The 7,608-nt window shown below is 35.2% G+C and overlaps 1 long non-coding RNA gene across 1 annotated transcript; it reads right to left on the reverse strand.

The window, feature by feature from the left end:
* Positions 1–3,050: 3,050 nt before the first annotated feature.
* On the reverse strand, positions 3,051–6,308 carry LOC113296149. Its single transcript, XR_003332977.1, has 6 exons — positions 6,045–6,308; positions 5,441–5,600; positions 4,953–5,296; positions 4,252–4,438; positions 3,888–4,009; positions 3,051–3,087 (listed from the first exon to the last, which is right to left on the reverse strand). It is a non-coding gene; the product is annotated as an uncharacterized LOC113296149 (long non-coding RNA).
* Between the last annotated feature and the right edge of the window lie 1,300 nt (positions 6,309–7,608).

Consider the following 7,608-nt stretch of genomic DNA (forward strand, 5'->3'; position numbering starts at 1 on the left):
ACTATGCTGTAACATACAATCATCTAACAGGATAACCTTTAGGTAAAATAATACCACTTTGGAAGAAAAAAGCATCATATTACAACTACTGCTATTCTGAAGTGTTTGAAACTGAAATTTGAGGGTAACACCAGTTTGATAGTTTGGCAGAGTTTCAAACTCTTCATCATAGATGAACATTTACAATGTCTTTGACATCTGTATATATCTGTATTTCAGTAAATTGAAAGCGCAAGCCCAAGGTCAATGTTGGCTCACTTGGACAGTGGCCACAACCAGTTATTATAGTATAAGGTTTAGCCTTAAATAAAAAAGAATAACATTACGACAAGCATACAGTAAATAGATTCATATGACAAAGGGAACCTATGTATGACATTGTTATCTTGATAGTGCGATGTGTTGGTCTTGGATTTTGGCGTAAGAGTTATGGTATCTGAACTCTGGATTCAAATTCCATGTTTCAAGCAGAAGAAACAAAGAGCACAGCACAGACGAAAAGACAAAAGTGAACTAGTTTTAGCCATCAAGAAATAGAATGGCGGTTTTCTAAGACTGTTTGAGATTATGTTTTCCTAACCAAGATTTCGTAAGGCAAAATATATCATGACTCATGAGAATGTTTGAAGATGCATAGCGTACAAAATGTCAAGGAGACCTGCGCCTCCTCCATTCAGCTGAGTTCTGATTTGGATTGACGAAGTGAAGTTTGAATTTGAAAACTTCTCCTTTACTTCATCAGTTTCTTGGAATCTGCCAATCATGAGGTGAACAAAAAGTATGAACCAAGCACAAGAGTTAAAAAATATGATGTCTATAATTTATTGCAAATTATCAATCCAGTTCACATACTCCCTCCTAAAAAAGAGGTACTTTCACTTTTTCATTTTAGGAACACAAGTAGCATATGATTTCAAGACGCCACTCTAAAAAAGAGGCACAAGAGTTGAAAAATACGCCAAATTGAAAAAGCAAAAGTAACTCTTTTTTAGGAACGGAGGTAGTATATTATTTCAAGACGCCACTCTATTAAGTCAGGAACGTAATTCCAAGAAAATATATGTTGCACAGGAATGAAAGAAATCAACTCCACTAGGAGTAACAAGTCAGGATATAGCCATCTTTCCACCTATGTGCTACTAGCTACTAGACGAGAAGGAGCTCGGGCTTGAACAAAATGATGGACCTAGATGAGTCTAACTTGAAATTACTTTTGAAGCTTCGATCAGCAACCTTATATGGTAAACCACTACCCTATAAGCCATGTCAACATATTCTGCTACAACATTTACAGAATACAGTCAGCCTCCAGTTGCCTAAGCACAAATCCATAAAAAAAGTACAAAAATAATTTCCATTCTACACTAAGCAAAATACAAATGAACGTTCGCACTAACTTGAAAAGGTGACACCGTAGGAACATAAAAGAAAATCAGTTAATAAACTCATCAGCAGAAAGAAAACAAAGATTTTCCATATGTGACATGAAGCAAGAAAATAAAATGCCCATGGTAAAATGGTAATGTTGCATATAACCTCCTGAAATGTTCATAAGAAGCTTCAGTAATTGCAGATCTTTGAGGGTAAAATTGACAAACGAAAAACAAGAAATCACATTCACTTCCAAACTTCCTACTGCAATTTAGCTTCCACACCATTTATAATATTCCCACAAGACGAAGTCATGTTTAGCCTACATTGTCAACACATGTTATAATGAAAATGAGATTATGTAATGAGAAGATAAAGATATACCAGTTTATAAGTACGCATCTCTAGGGTTCCAATCCTCCTTCAGCAGCTCTTCATCGGACCGACATTAATAAAGTATCAGTAATCTGATTCTCTGGACAAATAGCTATAATGACTGGAGATTTCTGGTTAATTTTGGAAGAGGAAATAGTAGACTTTAGGGGTTGAAGAAATGGGAAGGAAATTGGGTTTTCGGGTTGTGTAAAGGAGAGAAATTAGATAATGAGTGCTTAGGTACTGTTTGTTTATAAGAACAAAAATTTGAATGAAGCACCGAACAGTAGGACCTGAATATGGTTGAACCAGAATCGAACATTGGGGGATGTGTGAAACTGGAGTTCAATGTGTTGTGGACTATCATTGTTAATTTGGCATTTTCATTAGATTGGTGGTGAGGGGAGAAGAAAAATCCACATCGTCCGTTACATTTCCTGCAAAAGAGGATTGCGTTTAAGAAATTACTGTTACCCAAATATAAAAATCAAGGTTTTCTGATAACTCTAGAGTGTTTGCACAAAAAAGACAGAACAGCAAAGATATAACTGTAGTAGTAATGCACAAAAGTGTCAATGAAACAGTCCATACTCTCTCCATACGTCAATATTTGACACCCTTTATCTCCTGATGCAATCATTTGGAGAAATTACAGGATTTAAATATGTGATTAGAAGAATATCAGGCTTGTTTTTTATATAGAGGAAGACATGCTTTTTAAGGTAATTCCCTCTATCAAACAAACTATTAAATAAATATTGCGAGTTTGCACTTCTTATACCAAATAAGTATGAATAAAAGGAGTCTTACTCTTGATTCCAGATTCATCAGAACTGCAGAATTAGTTGCCTCCCTAGTCCCTTGCTCTATCTATCACGACCTCTTGCACTGCCACAAGAAAAAATGACTTTCAAACACTAGTGCCAAAGAACGACACATCTAATCAAGCAGCAAGATCAAACAGATAACGAGAGGAGCAGACCCCTTTTCCAGCTGTGACAACCTCAATCAATTTTCTCAGTAACAATCCAACAGATTCACGAACATAATCAGATTCCTAATACAATTACATGGAACAAAAAGAAAGTAAAAAATCAGCACCCAAGTTCATACGCATAATAATAACTTACACGTATTGGCGCATAAAAGTCAAAATATGAGAATTGGCCATAACTTTTTTCCTGTAAAAGAACCATGATCAGAGACTTAAACAAAGATGTAATGGACAAAATATGTGTTTAACTAAATGCAAAATACAGGAATGTACAAATTACGTTAATGATTGAACATTGAACAATGACTTACCCTAGCACCCAGTTATGTAATCCTAGCAAACATATACTACAAAAGAACAGAAAAACCAGCAGTGTCAATACAAACTATAAAGACATTCTAATTGGGACAACATGCTCTAACACGACAATAATGCAGTCCAGAAGATGGGCATATAAAGAATTTCATAAATTAAGCACGACAATAAGCTACAAATTAACTTATATGGGATCAAAACCTAGGAAATAGAAAGTGGTGTATTTACCACGTCATATATTAGAGGCCTGCTCTAAGATGAAGAGGAATGGATCAAACATCAGTGCAGCTCATGAATACCTAATTAACCACTTTATCTAAGATAAGTAACACCACATGAGAATCTCAAAACATACACACACACACACACACATTAGATATTTAGATTTGGCAACTCTTGAAGTAAGTAAAGACCGGTACTTATTGCATGTTTAGGGCACTGAGACCATAAGGCTCACTTGGACATTATCCACAAACCAGGTGTGGTGTAAGGTGTAACCCTAAATAAAAACGAAAAATATTACGACAAACATTCAATAAATTGATTTGTATGACAAGGTGAACCTATATATGACATTATTGTCTTGAAAGTGCGATGTGTTGGTCTTGGACTTTCACGCAAGAGTTATGGTGTCTGAACTCTGGATTGAAGTTTGATATTTCAAGCAGAATAAACAAAAAGCACAGCACAGACAGAAAAGACAAAACTGAACTAGTTTTAGCCATTTAGAAATATACCTGTGGATGGCGAACATTTGATTCTTTAAGATTATGTTTTTTAACCAAGATTTCTTAGGGACAAATATTTCACAAGAAAGTTTGAAGATGCATACCATACAAATTGTCAGGGAGACCAGAGCCTCCTCCATTCAGCTAAGTTCTGATACCCAATTGGATTGACGAAATGGACTTTGGATCTGAAAACTTCTCCTTTACTTCATCAGTTTCTTGGAATCTGCCAACCATGAGGTGAACAAAAGTATGAACCCAGCACGAGAGTTGAAAAATATGATATATATATATATATAATATGTGTTGCAAATTATCAACCTAATTCACATATATGATTCTAAGACAGTGCCACTCTACTAAGACAGTAACATAATTCCAAGAAAATATATGTTGCACGAGATTGAACGAAATCAACTCTGCTAGAAGTATCAAGTCAGAAAATATGTTGTGGTTGTAGACTCCCACCTCACAGACCTGGAATAACCATCTTTCCGCCTATGTGCTAGTAGGTACTTGACGAGAAGGAGCTTGTGCTTGAGCACAAATGGACCTAGATGACTTTACTTCAAATTACTTTTGAAGCTTGGATCAGCAACCTTATATGGTAAGCCACAACCCTATAAGCCATGTCAGCATCATCTGCTCCAGTTTCCTAAGCATAATAAATCCATAAAAAAAGTTAAGAATAATTATCATTCTAAGCCCTGCCTCCTATGAAGTTAGGTTGAACAAGACTAAGCAAAATAACTGGTGCTTATATGCCAATACAGATCAACATTTCGACTAACTTGAAAAGGTGAAACCATAGGAACACAAAGAAAATCAGATGAAAAGAAGAGATTCCCATAGTAACGTGAAGCAAGAAAATAAAATGCCCATGGTGAAATAGTAGTGTTGCATATAGCCTCCTAAAATGGTCATACCAAGCTTCATTTCATTGCAAGCTCTATCTAAACCTTCAGTAATTGCAGATCTTTGAGAGTAGAATTGAAAAACGAAAAAACAAGAAATCGCATTCACTTCCAAACTTCCAAATACTGCAATTTAGCCTCTACATAAAACCTTATATTCCCCACAAAATTAAGTCATGTTTAGCCTCCCTGGCTCCCTTGTTCACTCATGTTATAATGAAAATGAAATTATGTAATGAGAAGATAAAGATTTACCGGTTATAAGTATGCATAACTAAGGTTCTAATCCTCCTACAGCAGCTCTTCGTCGGCCAATCACGGCTTTATCGGAGCCAATAAGTATCGGTAATCTGATTCTCTGGACAAATAACTATAACGATGGGAGATTCCTGGTTAATTTTGGAAGAGGAAATAGTAGATTGTAGGGATTGAAGAAATGGGGAAGGAAATTGGGTTTTCGGGTTGCGTAAAAGAGTGAAGTTAGAGTGATTTTTTTGGTGGATGTGGAACTGGAGTTCAATTCACTTGCAGCGCTAATGACATTACCATTAGATTGGTGGTAAGTGGAGCAGAAAAATCCACATCGTCCGTTGCATTTCCTGCAAAAGAGGATTGAATTCAAGAAATTAATATTCTCTCAAATTGTGTCTTCTGATAAGTTGCACGCGATTGGACGACATCAACTCTACTAGGAGTGACAAGTCAGAAAATATACTGTGGTTGTACACTCCCACCTTACATACCTGGAATAGCCATCTTTCCCACAATGAGCTAGAGTAGGTACTAGACAAGAAAACGATGGACCTTGATGGATTTTAATGGAAATTACTTTTGAAGCTTGGATCAGCAACCTTATATGGGAAGCAACAACCCTATAAGCCATGTCAACATCACCTGCTCCAACTTTTGCAGAATATGATGGATAAAAGTAAAAAATAATTTTCATCATACACCTTGCCTCCAATGAAATTAGATTGAAAAAAAACAAAGAATAATATCTGGGCTAACATGCCAATACAGATCAACTTGCACTAACTCAAAAAGGTTGAAATCTAAGGAAAACAAAGAAAATAAGTTGATAAACTCAGCACAAAGAAATTCAGCAGCGAGGCAAATAAAATGTCCATGGGAAAATGGTAGCCTCTTGAAATTGTCATACCAAGCTCTAATTAAACCTTCAGTAATTGCAGATATTTGAAAAAGAGAAAAACAAGAAATCACATTCACTTCCTAATGGAATACGGGCTCTACTATCTTCAAATCTTAAATTTCCAACAGATAAAGTAATGTTCCCTCAAGTGATAATGGAAATGAAATTATGCAATGAGAAGAAGACAAAGATTTTACCAGTTTATAAGTATGTATTTCTAGGGTTCTCATCCTCTCTTAAAGCTGCTTTATCGAATGGATCATCGGTTTAATCACGGCTTCAATAACATCAAAATGTATCAGTAATCTGATCCTCCGGAATATTTCGGGTTGATTTTGGAAGAGGAAATCAGTAGATTTTACGGATTTTGAAGAAATAAGGATGGAATTTGGGTTTCTGATTTCAGGTTGTGTAAAAGAGTGAAGTTCGAAGGAAATTGGGCGTTAGATATTTCCATCCGGTAATAGGAAACCTAGTATAGGGCCCGGGCTTCAAATTCTAATAGAGACTTCACTAATAACCGTTCTTTTTTTAACCTTTTTTTGGGACCATGGTATTTTTTTTTTTTGGACCATGGTTTTATTTTGGGTAAGACATTAGAAATAAATCTAGGTCACCCTTTATCTAGATATTTATATTAATACCCTCCTGATTAATTTTGGATAATGATTAGTTAGTGTTAATAATAATTAGTGTAATGATTAGTGAGATGATTAAGTTAAAGATAATTAGTGAGATTAAAAAATAAGATGGTTTTTTTTAAAAGAAGTAGAATTATTGACATCGTAAAGTTAGAGAAGATGAAGAAGCAAAACATGAAAAACGATGGATTTTACCAACCACAACCGGAGGAAGGGTATTTGGGTACCCACGTATGCTTCAAACTTAGATAATGTTGGTTGAATTGCTCCAAATTTTCAAAAAACTGTAAATTTTTAGAGTAGATTTGGGCTTGTTCGGTTATCTTATGTGAATAACAGGTTATCGAACTCATCTGAGAGTGTAATTCGGTTACTTTTTCCAAACACACAGGTTACCGAACTCACTCTTTAATGGAGGTTTTTAGTCGTTCGGTAAAAAGACATGTTACCGAAATTTGTTTATAGGATTTACAGAGTAATGTTCGGTTGGTTCGCGAACTTTAACCCAACTACATATCTAACCGAACTCCACATTATGCAATTAGTGAAGAGTTCGGTTTGTCAAGATTTTTTGCGAACAAACCGAACATAGTGGGACAAGTTTGGTTAAATTGAAACTCAACATAATAGGCAAAATAGCACAATTCAGTTACATTGGAATTTTTTTTTCTTTTTGTAATATGGGTCGAGTTCGGTTACTAGATAGTTTTAGAAATTTTTGCGAACGAATCGAACAAAGTAGGCAAAGTTCGTTTAAATCATAACTCAACATAGTGGGAAAAGTAACACAATTCGGTTACATTGGTTTTTTTTTGTTTTTGTATTATTGGTAGAGTTCGGTTACTAACTAGTTTTAGAATTTTTTGGGGACCAACCGAACACAATATATTGGTTTTCAATGAGGAGTTCGGCTAAAACTATTTTTTGTGAACCAACCGAACTCGGAGTTCGGTTACGAAAAATTAAACTCGTGATAACCGAAGTGTTCTTCGTGTTCTTGGTTTCAGAATGTTCGATTACAAAACTAGTTTTTTTTTAACTATTCCTAACCGAACATGCCACTTTAACTTCCATTTAAACCATACTTTGATGATTTCTACTCAATTTTCTCAATCAAAAA

The sequence above is a fragment of the Papaver somniferum genome, chromosome 7 (genome assembly GCF_003573695.1).
Source record: "Papaver somniferum cultivar HN1 chromosome 7, ASM357369v1, whole genome shotgun sequence".
Lineage (NCBI taxonomy): Eukaryota > Viridiplantae > Streptophyta > Magnoliopsida > Ranunculales > Papaveraceae > Papaver > Papaver somniferum.